The 15,220-nt window shown below is 44.0% G+C and overlaps 1 protein-coding gene and 1 pseudogene across 2 annotated transcripts in view; both read right to left on the bottom strand.

Annotated features, from left to right (window-relative positions):
* SLC9A7 (solute carrier family 9 member A7) overlaps nucleotides 1-15,220 on the bottom strand; it is a 1,149,612-nt gene that overhangs the window by 832,969 nt on the left and 301,423 nt on the right. The gene's annotated exons all lie outside the window — the stretch shown is intronic.
* LOC126945602 (glyceraldehyde-3-phosphate dehydrogenase-like) lies at nucleotides 9,090-10,149 on the bottom strand (annotated as a pseudogene). The gene has a single exon (XR_007722494.1). The product of XR_007722494.1 is annotated as a glyceraldehyde-3-phosphate dehydrogenase-like (transcript).

Raw genomic sequence — 15,220 nt, forward strand, 5'->3', positions numbered from 1 at the left:
CCATGAGCCAAGGACTCCTCAGAGCCACCAGAAGGTGGAGGAATAGGAAGCATCTTTCCCCAGCACCTTTGGAATAATTGCATTCCTATCAAACCTTGATTTTAGACTTCTGCCCTCCAAAACTGTGTGAAAGTAAATTTCTGTTTTCAAGCCACTAAATTTGCGGTAATTTGTTATAGCAGCCCTAGGAAACTAATAAATATTTTGGTACTAGGAAGCAGGATGCTGGAGTAACAAATAGCTAAAAATGTGGAAATGGCTGTGGAATTGAATACTGGACAGAGGCTGGAAAAAGTTTAAGAAGCATGATGGAAAAATTCCAGATTGCCTTGAAATGATTTTTAGTAGAAATATGAACATTAAGGCAATTCACTTCAGGGCTCAGGAGGAAATGAGGAGTATGGTAGAGAAGGCTTCTATCATCTTAGAGAATACATATATTGTGCAGAATGTTGATAAAAATATGAACAATAAAGGCACGTTTAGTAAGAATGCAGAAGGAAATGAGAGACATGTCATTGGGAATGGAGAAAAGGTGATCCTTGTTATATAGTGGCAGAAAACTTGGCTGAGTTGTATTCTACAGTTGTGTAGAAAGCAGAACTTGCAAGTGATGAATATAGGGATGTAGCTGAGGAGATTTCCAAGCAGTGCTGAAAGTGTGGCCTAGTTTCTTCTTGCTGCTTAAAGTAAAATGCAGGAGGAAAGAGACAAATTGAGAAAGAGATTGTTAAACAAAATGGAATGAGCATTTGATGATTCCGGAGGTTCTTGGCCTACCCAGTTTGCAAAAGATGCTAAAATTAGAACATTCACTGTTGGGGGGGAAAAAGAGAAAATTTACTGTTGGAAAAGAAAAAAAAAAGACAATTCACTGTTGGGAATAAATGTTCCAGAGAGAAGGTTAAGGGTGTTGCTAAATACCTTTTTGCTGAAGAGATTAGGTGTGTTACTCATGGACCCAATCAACAATCTCAGCAGAAGCCAAGAATCAAGGGATGGAAATGAGAATGGCACTACCCACCCCTAGAGATCCACTAGCAAAATTTTTGCTTCCAGTCTCTGCGACCTTATGTTTTACTGGTCTAGAGATCTTAGTTTCAAAGGAAGGAATGCTTTCCACTAGGAGACACAACAATTATTCCATTGAACTGGAGGTTAAGACTGCCATCCAGCTGCTTTGGGTTCCTCATGCCTCTAAATCAACAGGCAAAGAAAGAAGTTACTGTACTGGCTGGGGTGATTGGGCCTGATGACCAAGGAGAAACTGGGCTGCCAATACAACTGAAGGTAAGAAGGATTTTGCCTAAAATACTGGAGTTTCCTTAGGTCATCCCTTGGTACTACCATGTGCTGTGATTAAAGTCAATGAAAAACTACAACTCAATCCAGGCAGGACTCGTAACAATCCATGCGCCTCAGAAATGAAGGTTGTGTAATCCCACCAGGCAGAATACCACAATCAGCTGAGGTGCTCGCTGAGGGCAAAGGGAATATGAAATAGTAATGAAAGATGGCAGTTATAAGTACCTAGCTATGACCACATTACTGGTTGCAAAAATGAGGACTGTAATTGTTATTTCCTCTTTGTTTTGTATGAATATGTGATATTTATGTGCATGTGTGTGTATGTAATATTTCTGCTTTCTTCCCTCTCTTATCTCTTTATAATCTAATGTAAGATGTATTAATAATAGTTAATTTCACATCACTGTATTTATTTAAGTTACAGGATGTCAAGGAGAAGAGTGAACATTTTTCAAAGGTATTTGCATCCTCTTCTAGGGAAAGAGTTGGTGCAGTTTTGGTTGTATGCTGGATAATTGCATCATGTTAGGTAGAAATATGACTTTGTTATTATCTTTATCTGAAGATTAAGCATAGTTTAAGGAGATGTGTATGGTACCAAGATTACAAGGGGTAGACGGTGATGATTAGTTTTGAGTGTTAGCTAGGCTATAGTGTCCAGTTATTCAATCAAATACTAATCTAGGTGTTGTTACAAAGATATTTTGGAGAAGTGATTAACATCTATAATCAGTTGACTTTAGGTAAAGAAGATGATTCTCAGTAATCTGGGTGGGCCTCATCCAATGAGCTGAAAGATCTTAAGAGCAAAACTGAGCTTTCCGTGAGGAAGAAACTTCCACCTGTGGACTGCAGCATCAGGTCTTTCCTGAGGGTTTCCAGCCTGCTGCCCAGCCCCACAGATTTCAGATTTGCATAGCCAACCCCCACAATCATGTAAGCCCGGGGCCCCCAACCCTCAGGTCATGGGCCAGTACTGATCCGTGGCCTGCCAGGAACTGGGCTGCACAGCAGGAGGTAAGCATCCGAGAGCATTACTGCCTGAGCGTGCCTCCTGTCCAATCAGTAGCGACATTAGATTCTCACAGGAACGAACCCTATTGTGCATGCAAGGGATCTAGGTTGAGTCCTCCTTATGAGAATCTAATGCCTGGCAATCTGAGGTGGAACAGTTTCACCCCGAAACCATTCCCCTCACCCTTTCAATGGAAAAACTGTCTTCCACAAAAACAGTCCCTGGTGCCAAAAATGTTGGGGACCGCCGATGTAAGCCAATTTCTTGTATGTCTCCTACTAAACTCCAACTGATACAATTAATATTAGACGAAGTAGATTTTATGGCAAGAAGAATGATTGGATGATTGGAGATAAACAATCATATATATATAGTTTTTATTTGTTTTTGTATATAGATATATATAGTTTTTGCTTGTTTGTTTGTTTTTGAGACAGAATCTCGCTCTGTCACCCAGGCTGGAGTGCAGTGGTGCAATCTCGGCTCACTGCAACCTCCACTTCCCAGGTTCAAGTGATTTTCTTGCCTCAGCCTCCTGAGTAGCTGGGACTACAGGCATGCACCACCATGCCCAGCTAATTTTTTTTGTATTTTTGGTAGAGACGGGATTTCGCCACGTTGACTAGGCTGGTCTCAAACTCCTGACGTCAAGTGATCCGCCTGCCTCGGCCTCCCAAAGTGCTGGGATTACAGGCGTAAACCACCGTGCCCAACCTAAACAGTGATATTTTGATAGGATTTTTAAAAAGGCCAATTAACCAGGAAAATATTGCCAGTTTAAATATTTAAATGTATATTTTTGAATAGGAAAAGGCCATACTGAAAACATATAATATAACACATTGAATACCTTCCATCCCCTGGTAACAGTCATTTGGGGCACCAGCGCTTGTAACTTCAGAGCCAATATTGCGAGGGCAGCAATAATACACTCTACAAGAAAAAAATACACTCTGTACAACAAAATTGCATTGAATTGACACATGTCTGTTTCTGTCTCTAACTACAAAACAGTCTCTTCTAAAGTAAGCTTTTTTATTGTAATGTTCTTGCTATTTGATGAAGAAAAGAAGAATGTTTTCTGGGGTTAGACATATCCATGCCCAACCAACCACTGTTTGTCATTCCACTTGGGAAGATCCAGACAGTCTATCCTCTTCTCAGAGCAGTACATTTTACAGAGACCTAGGAATTACCATTTTATCAACACAAATGACCTCAGAAGAAGACTGTGTCTGTTGAACCAATGGATGTGAAGCCAGATTCCTTAATCTGAGCAATGTGAGCCATTTGTCCCCACACCCAGATGAGCACCCATTGAGCAGCTGCCAGGTTCAGTGTGTACACATAATGGCAGCCTTCAATGAAGAGTGGGGCAAGGCTGACCATGATGTACTCCAAAGGAGAAGCCATACCTCCACCTACTCTTCCAACTTGAGGACACAGGGATACCTCCTTGGGAGTCTGAGCCCCTCAGATTTCACACCACCTTCTGTCATTGGCCTCTGCACATGTGCCCCATAATGTAGTATCATGTAGGCAGAGGAAGGTGAGGTTTGTCTTCACCCCATCCCAGTAGGTACAGAGAAGATGACCCTGGGACTCCATGTAAGATGTGGGGGATAGGCATTATGGAGGACATCACACGGAGAGGGAGGTTGTGTTCCCCCCTCCCCACCTTCTGACTCCTGGAGCTCATGAGCCTTCCCCAGGACAGAGAGACCAGAAGTCATGATTGTTGTTTTGGTTGACTTTTCATCAGCATTCCTTCTTACAGTAAGTCGCAAGACTAACTGCTTTGGAGGCCATTATCACAAGTCTAAATGAATGAGTCCAGTCCAGCCAGACTTGGGCTACTTTGTAGGACCCCGTGTCTCTTATCCCATAAGACAGAGTATGTGGATCCAGCATGATGATTATCTCATCCATTATGATATTGTCTGGTTGAAGGAGCAAAGTTAGGGGCATCTTCCACTTAAAAGGTCGCACCATATTCCCATTCACCATTTTGAGTCAAGGCTTATCATTGGACTCCCAGGAACTTTGACTCCCAAGATTCCCACGTAACCATACTAAAATGGCAAGCTGTTTCAAAGCAGTTCCAACCTCGGAGGGATATTACTTTTACAATCAGGAGCTCAGGGATGCCCCTACCCCATGTGTGTGTGTGAACCTAATTCCCCTGAACCCCCATTTCAGGAATAGACATATATGACATATTCCAGATATGTCAGTGGACATATCTGATCCCTCCTGTTGTCTGTTGGGTCAATGCTCACCAGAGTCATTCTGCTGCAGAGTTCTGTACTGACCACCATTTTACTCACCACTTGCTTCATTCAACTGCATGAATGTCACCCCTTTATCATGTTGACAGATAATCCAGTCTCCCAGAGATTTCTTCAGCCCTGCATGGTACTACCAGTCTTGGGAGAAGTCTTAATATTATTTCCATGAATTGTAACATTTTTAGCTGTACCTGATTTTATCCAAAAGTCCTCTGTCTGGTACATTGTATAATGATTGAATCTGAGGAGTTGGGCTGCATCAGCTGCCACAATAGTGACCAGATTTGGTGGGGGGTGGGCTCTCTTTTGTCACTTTCTCTTCATCTTTAAAGCTCAAACATAGAAAAGCTGAGAAATATAATAATAGGCAGCCTTGTATCTCAGCCTCTTTTTTTTTTTTTTTTTTTTTTTTTTTTTTTTTACCATAGTGATGTAGCCAAATTATCTGCTCATTCAGGTGTACATCTGTGGCCTCCAGACATTGTAACTACCCAGTGACTAACTACCTAGGGCCAAATGAACTGCCCATTTAGGAGTGTTTCTGTGACCTAGAGACATTCTGGCCTTACAATCAAAAGGCTATCAATTCAAATTGCCTGTCAGTTTAGGGACATTTATGGGCCACAGAAAATGAGGCCATTTGATCATGAGCATTATGGGTGATTTGTCCTCAAATTCAGAGAGGATGCTTCCCAACCCTTGAATGAAACAGTGAAACTTTTCTGCCATGATCACTCCACATTAGGCACTGCTATCAAGTAAAGGTCTCAGTCAATCACCAGAAAGTATCACTGAGGAAGGCAGGGTCACACATGCATGGGTCAGCAAAAAGCACAGATCTCGCATTCCCTCGTTATCTTGCAGAGACACATGCTTGGGCTGGGTGCAACTGGATGAACCAGCAAAGGACCCCTATCCCCTACTTCTCTTCCTTTTCATAGGTAGAGCATGAAAGTGCCATTGTAAGTAGAAGACAATTATCTGAGCTTGGATGCCGGTTGTTCAGGGGAGCGCTAAAAATGACAGCTGTCCAGCAACTCTGTGAGAAGTTGAGATCATGAGCAGTCCCTCATTCAATTTGGAGGATCAGCAGCCATTTATCCTACTTAACCCATTTTGAGACAACTAGAGGACACATTATTATTCAGCAAATAATCTTTTTAGTCTCTCTATATGATCTTTGGAATAACTTCTATAGTGGGACACACTTGGAAAGTGTATTATGGCAGACCTATAGAGTAAATTAGCATTTTACAGGTTCTAGAAGTCCTAACATGAAAAACCATTTGTATACAATGTTTCCCAAGTTTTCGCAATTACAGAACTCTTACATCATACTTGCTAATACGCCAGAGAACCAATGTTTTGTGGAACACATTTTGTGAAATGCTACTCTTGGGCAGGCATGGTAAATACAGTTCAACATATTTGCCAATTCTGATTGGTAGAGATAGTCTAGAACATACCGTTGAGAATGATTTTAAGACCTTGTCTGACCTCAGCTAGAAAGAGTACAATTATTGACAAACAACAGCGGCCATGGATGTGGAAGAATATAACAGCAGCAGGAGGGCAATGGGTTTATCAGTCTTGCTCCAGCTCATTTAGCTTCATTTTCTCCAGCAAAAGATTCCTGTACGCCAGAATCATTGACTCAAGAATTCCTTCATCAGGAACCCAACTTGGGAAACACAACTCTTCCTTCATTATAGTTTGCTCATGCTCATTGAGTGTTCACTGAGTAGATGGGGCTCTCAGGAGGGTGAATAGGTTGTTTCTATTGATGGGACTGCTCTCAAAGGTGCCACACAAAAGAAATCCTGGAATTTTCCTTCAAGCTCAGTGCACAGGAGGATGCTCCATGCCTAAAGGCCTCCATGACTGCAGACTTGGCCTCTGAGGCCAGTGGCATTTGGGCAGAATCTAGGAAGTTCTCCCAACTCATCTAAAGCATCCTCTGTCCCATGATTTAGGAATGTTTTAAGCTTCTCCACTGTGACACTGGGAGATTTTCTGTCTGAGATATGGGTCTGCAAGTGCATGTATATGCACATGCACAAGTACACACGTGTACAAGTGTATACAAGTGTCTTAGTTCATTTCATGTTTCTATAACAGAATATCACAAACTGGTAATTTATAACAAATGGAAATTTATTTTGCATACAGTTCTCGAGTTTGGGAAGTCCAAGATGAAGGGGCCACATCTGGTGAGGGCCTGCTTGCTGCATAACATGAGAGAAGGCATCATATGGGTGAGAAGGAGAGGAAAGGGAATCAAACTCATCTTTTTATCAGGAAACTATTCCCAAGACAATAGCAGTATTCCATTCACGAGGGCAAAGCTCTCAGGACCTAATTGTCTCTTAAAGATCCTACCTCTCAACACTGCTGCATTAGGGATTAAGTTTCCAAAACATGAACTTTGGGAGACACATTCAAACCGTAGCATTCCACACCTGGCCCCCAAAATTCATGTCCTTCTCACAGGCAAAATACATTCATTCCATCTCAATAACCCAAAAAGTTTTAACTTGTTTCAGCCTCAACTCAAAAGTCAAAAGTCCAGAGCCTCATCTAAATCAGATATGGGTAACACTCAAGGTATGATTCATCCTGAGGCAAATTTTCCTCCAGCTGTGAGCTTGTGAAATTAAACACGTTATCTACTTCCAGAATACAACAGTAGGACAGGCATAAGACAGACATTCTCATTCCAAAAGCAAGAAAGAGGCAGTAATAAAGGGGTAACTGATCCCCAATAAGTCCAAAACCCAAGGAGGAAAATAATATTGAAACTTAAGAAGCCAGAATAATCTCATTTGACTTCATGCCTTACATTCTGGGCACACTAGGATAGCGGTTTGACCCCCAAGGCCTCGGGCAGTGCTGCCCCTATGGCTTTGCTGGGCTCAGACCACCAGGAGCTCTCACTGGTTGAAGTCTCATGCCTGCAGCTTTCCCAGGCTGGAGTTGCATGCTGCTAGCCTTACAGTTCTGTAGTCTCGGGAGCTGCCCCACTCCATTGACTCCACTAAGTAATACCCTAGGGGGACTCTGTGGTGGCTCTACTGCTGTGACAAGTCTGCCTGGGCTGCCAGGCTGTCCATTACATCCTTGAAATCTGACATGGCCCTATAGCTCTTACATTCTGAATGCCTGCAGAATTAGCATGATGTGGACGCCAGTAAGATTTACAGCTTGTACCTTCTGAAGTGGTAGGATGAGCCCTACCTGGGCCTTCTTGAGCCATGGCCAGGTGACTGAGCAGCACTGTGCAGAACTCAGGGGGCAGAGTCCCAAGTTGGCACAGGGCAGTGAATGCTGAGGTCCTGCAGGGAACTCTCTGGAAGCCCTACTTTCAAAATCCTAGCTTGCCTTTAAGATCTCCGAAATCCCTTTGGAGTCATTCTCCCACTATATTGATGAATAGAACTTTTTATCCATATTAATCTCTTTAGCAAACAGTGACTTGGCCACACTCATAGTATTTTCTCTCAAACATCCTTTTTTATTCTTTACATGCCAGACTGGAAGTTTTACAAATCTTTCCATTCTGCTTCCCTTTTAATTATAAATTTTGCCTTTAAATCATTTGTTTTCTCTCATTTTACTGTGAACAGCCAAAAGAAGCCATGCAGCATGTTGAATGCTTTACTACATAGATATTTCTTCTGCCAGATATCCTACTTCATCACTCTTATGTTCTGCCTTCCACAAAGTCTCAGGACATGAACACAATTCCACCAAAGTCTTCGCAACTGTATAGCAAGGATGGCCTTTACTCCAGTTTCCAATACTTTGTCCCTCAGTTCTGTCAGACCTCATCAGAATGGCTTTTACTGTCTGTATTTCTACCAACATTCTGATCACAACTGATATAGTTTGGATGTTGTCCCCTATAAATCACATGTTCAATTGTAATCCCTAATGTTGGAGGTGGGGCCTGGTGGGAGGTCATTGAATTATGGGGCTGGATTTCTCAGAAATGGTTTAGCATCATCCCCTTGGTGCTGTCCTTGTGATAGTGAGTTCTCACAAGATCTGGTTGTTTAAAAGTGTGTGGCATCTTCACTCTTGCTATTTCTTGCTCCTGTTCTTACCACACGACATGCTTGCTACCATTTTGCTTTCCACCATGAGTAAAAGCTCCCTGAGACCTCCCCAGAAGCCAAGCAGATGCTGGCACCATGCTTGTGCAGCCTGCAGAACTGTGAGGCAATTAAACTTCTTTTCTTTATAAATTACCCAATCTCAAGTATTTCTTTTCTTTTCTTTTCTTTTCTTTTTTGGCTGAGCACAGGGGACTTTACTGATGGTACACGACAAGGTGGGGCTCCCTAGGCCCCTCCCTCTTCAAGTGGTCTGCATGGAAACTGTGAGGAGGGGAGATTCAGTATGGTGGGGGACTGAGTGTCCCCCAGCAGTGAGGGACTCCCCAGCAGTGAGGGTCTCTCTCTTCCTCTTGCGCTCTCACTGGGGCTGGTGGTCCAGGGGTCTTACTCCTTGCAGGCCATGTGGGCCATGAAGTCCACCACCCTGTTGCTGTAGCCAAATTCATTGTTATACCAGGAAATGAGCTTGGCAAAGTGTTCATTGAGGGCAATGCCGGCCCCAGCATCAAAGGTGGAAGAGTGGGTATCACTGTTGAAGTCGGAGGAGACCACCTGGTGCTCAGTTTAGCCCAGGATGCCCTTGAGGGGGCCCTCTGACACCTGCTTCACCACCTTCTTGATGTCATCATATTTGGCAGGTTTTTCCAGACAGCAAGTCAGGTCCACCATTGACACGTTGGCAGTGGGGACATGGAAGGCCATGCCAGTGAGCTTCCCGTTCAGCTCAGGGATGACCTTTCCCACAGCCTTGGCAGCATCAGTAGAGGCAGGAACGATGTTCTGGAGAACCCCGCGGCTGTCACGCCACAGTTTCCCGGAGGGGCCATCCACAGTCTTCTGGGTGGCAGTGATGACATGAACTGTGGTCATGAGTCCTTCCACGATACCAAAGTTGTCCTGGATGACCTTGACAAGGGGTGCTAAGCAGTTGGTGGTGCAGAAGGCATTGCTGATGATCTTGAGGCTGTTGTCATACTTCTCATGGTTCATGCCCATCACGAACATGGGGGCATCAGTAGAGGGGGCAGAGATGATGACCCTTTTGGCTTCCCCCTGCAAGTGAACCCCAGCCTTCTCCATGGTGGTGAAGATGCCAGTGGACTCCACGACATACTCAGTGCCAGCATCACCACACTTGATTTTGGAGGGATCTCACTCCTAGAAGATGGTGATGGGATTTCCATTTAATGACAAGCTTCCCGTTCTCAGCCTTGATGGTGCCATGGAATTTGCCATGGGTGGAATCATACTGGAACATGTAGACCATGTAGTTGAGGCCAATGAAGGGGTCATTGATGGCTACAATATCCACTTTACCAGAGTTAAACGCAGCCCTGCTGACCAGGCACCCAATATGACCAAATCCATTGACTCCGACCTTCACCTTCCCCATGGTGTCTCAGAGATGCGGCCGGAAATGCAAGAGAAGATGCAGCTGTCTGTTGAACAGGAGGAGCAGAAAGCCAGGTATTTCTTTACAGCAATGCAAGAATGACACAATACAATGGCTACTTAACTAATCTCTAAGAAGATTTAGGTTTTTGCTTCAGCTCTTGTCTACTTCTGAGCCCTCACCAGAAATGACCTTTATGCTCCATTTACGGCAACCTAGGCTTTTTCTAGTCTGCTCTTCTAAATTCTTCCAGCCTCTAACCATTACCCAATTTCAAGGTGCTTCCACATTTTCAAGTATTTGTTATAACAATTGCCCCACTTCTCAGTACCAATTTTCTGTCTTAGTTCATTCTATGCTGCTATAACAGAATACCACAGACTGGGTAATTTTTAGTTAACAGAATTTATTTGGGTCATGGTTCTGGAGTCTGGGAAGTCCAAGACTGAAGAGCCACATCACATCTGATGAAGGCCTTTTCACTTTATCATAGCATAGCAGAAGACATCACGGAGGAGAGACAGAGCAAGAGAGGAGGACAAACTCATCCTTTATAAGAACTCCACTCCCACAATAATGAACCCACTCCCACATTAATCCATTCATGAGGGCAAAGCCCTCATGACCTAATCGCCTCTTAAACTGAAGGCCCCACCTAAACAATGTTCCACTGGGGATTAACTTTCCAACACATGAATTTTAGGGGACACATTTAAACCAGGGCCACAAGAATACTGGGGAGCATAAACTAGGGCTAACTTTATACCCAGGGAGTCTAGGACCTGGAAAAGAAAATTTCATGACACAAACTATTGTTGCTTGCCTCGGCAGCTGATGCCTCAGTTTGCAGTGACACTAGAGGGTTCTGCAGTCTTCTACTTCAGTTTGGAAGGAAGAAAAGGGAGACAAATCTTTCAACTTTAATGTGAATTTCAAAGATGCACCAGGTATTGTCTATTGACACTCCACAACATTCCCACTCTTATTCTCTTCCCTGGATTTCAGAGGCTGGAGGCCTTGAGACAATATTTCTCAGACTCCCTTGCGAATGCAATCTCTGAAGAAAATTTGGAAGAGAGAAGGGAGCTAGAAGCCATACTTTTCCTCTAGCAGGAAGAGCAGATGTGAGTTTTCACAGCACCCTGTTAAACTCCTTTCTAAGCTAATCATGCTGGGGCCAATGGGATACTCATGCTATCAGCAATGGCTTTCTGCAGTTTTCTGTCCTCTGGGTGGCAGAAACAATTTCCTGACCACGGTGATCCTGAAAGCTAGTTGTAAACCCTGAGCTATAGTCATCCATATTCTTTCTCACTTCCAGGAATGATGATGCCCAGAGCACCTTGGAAGCCATTTTGAAGAGGGCAGAGATGACAACAGGCTGGGTCTACATGAAGGGGCACTGCCTGTCAATATGGAATACCCACGGTTGATTCTTGTGTGAGCAAGAAAGAAATTGTATCTGAGCCATTAAATTTTGGGTCTAATCAGTAATTTGACCTAACCATAGTAGTACAAAAGTTGTAGTATGCATCTAGCTACTGGTAATTCCTAGAGTTTGTGGGCAGGCAACTGGGCTTACAAATGGTGTCTGAGCATCTGAGAGGTTGCTGTAGTTACATTTTCCCCAGGATGGTAGCTGCATGGGCAGGCAGATTTCTGAAGGGAACCATTTTGACCTTTCTCCTAGGCTCAGTACAGTTGGATCCTCCCGGGCAGCTAAATCATGTGTTCAGTACAGCATGGCGGGCAAGAAGACCTGGAATGAGGATCACCTTGTTTTTTTCCTGCAAAGTCATGAATAATGTGACATTGAACAATGCCCATTCCTTTACTACTGTTCTCCCCAGAAACCCTCATGCAATGGAGGAAGGAACAGGGGAGGGAGGAACATTGGCTGAGAAGTCAAGTGGAATGGGTCCTAGTTCCAGTCTGTTAATGACTCCCTGAAGAGTTTTTTTCCCTCCTTGGGCCTCAGACTCTTCACCCCAGAAGGGAATTGTTAAGGGGTCTCAGAAGTGAGACTCAGAGAACACACCTGCTGTGTCTTTGTGTGTGTGTGTGTGTGTGTGTGTGTGTGTGTGTAGGTAGATATGCGTTTAAGGAAATTCTCCTGCTTGGAAGCCACAGCTGCTAAACCAGAGGGTTGCTCAAATCTTCTTTTGACTGAAAGCATAGTCTGAGGACCGGCAGTAATAGCATTGTCTGGGAGCTTGTTAGAAATGCAGAATTTCAGGCCCTTTACAGAAGTATTGAATCAGAATCTCCAATTTAACAAGATCCTTAAGGGGATCCCAATGTGCATTCAAGTCTGAGATGCACTGCTCCAGAGGACCTGGGATAAGACAAATGTCAGCCTGAAAAAAGAATGAGATTTGAAGTCAGGAGACCTAGGTGTTAGTTTTAATTGTGCCACTCACTGGTTGTCCAAATTGGGCAAGTCATGTAATCACCCTGATCCTTTTTTTGTAAATAGGGTGCTCTAATAACTACAGAATGGTGTCAAGATCAATGGTGTATGTTCTGGAGCCAAACTGTCTAACCTTAAATCCTGAGTTCATTTATCAGCTATGAAGCTTTTGGCGAGTTGCCTGATATCTGTGGGCTTCAGTCTCTTTATCTGTAGACAGGGTATCATAATAATGACAGACGTTGAGAATTTTTAAATGGGCTGGGTGCGGTGGTTCATGCCTGTAATCCCAGCACTTCGGGAAACTGAGGCAGGCTGATCACCTGAGGTCAGGAGTTCAAGACCAGCCTGGCCAACATGGCGAAACCCCGTCTCTACTAAAAATACAAAAATTAGCTGGGCACGGTGGCATGCGCCTGTAATCCCAGCTACTCGGGAGGCTGAGGCAGGAGAATCGCTTGAATCCAGGAGGTGGAGGTTGCAGTGAGCCGAGATCACGCCACTGCACTTCAGCCTGGGTGACAGAGTGAAACTCTGTATTTAAAAAAAAAAAAAAAGATTTTAAAATGAAGTAATTAATGTAAATCACATAGCACAAGGCCTGGCATCATCTAAATTCACTGTACATCTTATTATACTCTGACTTCCTGTACTATCTTTCAAGAACAGAAAGAGACCTCTAAAATAGAGCCACCTGGAGGCTAGCTGAAGACTCCTACCTTTGGTGTTTATCATAGTATACATAATTCTCAACAATGGGCACAGTCACTCAAAGACTGGAGCTCTAACCTCTGAACCACCAGACAGGCATGAGATTGGTTTCATGATATTATCTTAGGCAATCAATCAGTTCCCCTGCATGTATTCCCCATTCCTTTGTTGTCTATTCCAGTTACACTCAACTCTAGATACTCCCTTCCCTGTGAAAATCTACAGAGCAGCCATATACAGAGCAGTGCCATCCAGGTAGGAGATGACCACTTGTAACTGGCTTTCCTTTCCCTACAGGAACTCACACAGTTCAAAAAATGGAATGTCATCAAGGCATCGCCTGGTGGGCCTGTCGCCACACTTACTGGAGGGAAAGGATCTAGGATGAGGGAGGTTCCAGAGACCATCAGCAACATGCCAAACCACAGCAAGAAATCAAGCATGACTCAGCTCCTGCTCACTGCAATTACTCAGGACCTCGCCCTTCAGATGTGGAAAAAGCCCAGCAGTGCCTTGCAGTAACTGCTGCTGAGGTCTGGAACTTCCTGACAACCTTGCAAGTCCTTTGATAAGGGGAGGCTCAAGCTGGATTTCAGAAGGCCCACTGCACCAGGATGACTGAAACAAACTGTGGACTGGGTATCAATGCAAATAATATTGTAGCATCAGGAATAAAATAAATTTAAACTCAATAAGAAGCCTCTGCAGGTGGATACAAGTGGTGATCCTGGGCAAAGTTGGTGTCAGGCACAGGCACAACTGTGCAAGGAAATGGAAAAAGGGAAGTCCACAGTATGGAAAAGTCTAAAAGGGGCACCAGCATGTTTCATAGTGTGGGAGAGAGGAAAATGAAAACACCACTTACCAGGTGCCTGCCAAGGGCTATTCCTGGGCCTGCAGCTCTAGAGATGTTCCTCTGAACAAAACAGGAGCCATCTAGGACAGGTGGTGCTTGGCTATGACAACGAGGAGGGAACTTAAGTCCAACGGGTCAATAAGTGATGGATTTGAGTCTTCTCTTCTAATGGATTAGTAGATCCCAACAGTCAATACGGTGGGGGTTGGAAAAACTTTCCTGTGTTTCATGATACCCAAATGCCAGTGTCATGAATGGCAAATGCTAGCATCCCAATAACGGTGTGCCCTTCATGAAACCCCACCCAAAGATTCAGCCCCTTCTCCTAATGTTCAAGCACCTGTTCCTGCAGAATCAGGATATGAAGAGAGGCTGGCAAAGGCCACAAACCAGGTACTTCTGCAGCTTGCGGGAGGGCGGAGGTTGGGGCGGTTTCTATGCTGTCCACAGGACACTGTCACACTAACTCTATTAATCCTTTCCTACCTAGAGATAATGATATGAGAAAAGAAAGTTATCAGTTCACCTCTCCTCTAGAAATAAATAGGGTGGTATCTCTGAACCTGGCCATCGTTAACAGATGCAAATAAAATACAGAGTGGGCAATAATGCAATGCACATATGCCCAAGACAAAACAGGCTAGCACAAATAAGGAAAGGGGCTTCATTTCTGAAAATACCAGCTCCACTTAATACTGGATACTCTCCTGCCTATGGAAATCCACAAGAGCAGTTGCAGAGAGCACAGCATGCTTCATAGTGTCGGGAGAGGACAGTGAAAACTGACATTTACCAGGTGCCTGCCATGGGCTATTCCTGGGCTTGAGGCTCTAAAGAGGTTCCTTTGAACAATAACAGCAGCCATCTAGGATAGGTGGTCCTCAGCTGTGGGAGAAAAGGGGGAAATGAGGCCCAAGAAGCTAGTAAGTGGTGGATTCCAGTCTTCTCTTCCAATGGATTATTAGACACCAATGTCCCAAGCAGGGTGTTTCTTAATTTTTGAATACTAACATCATGAATAGCAAATGCTGGCATGGCAATAAAAGCGTGCCCTGCATCTGGTCACATCTAAAACATCAGTCCCTTCTCTTTCTGAAGAAATACCTGTTCCTGCAGAATCAGGA

The sequence above is a fragment of the Macaca thibetana genome, chromosome X (genome assembly GCF_024542745.1).
Source record: "Macaca thibetana thibetana isolate TM-01 chromosome X, ASM2454274v1, whole genome shotgun sequence".
Classification (NCBI taxonomy): domain Eukaryota; kingdom Metazoa; phylum Chordata; class Mammalia; order Primates; family Cercopithecidae; genus Macaca; species Macaca thibetana.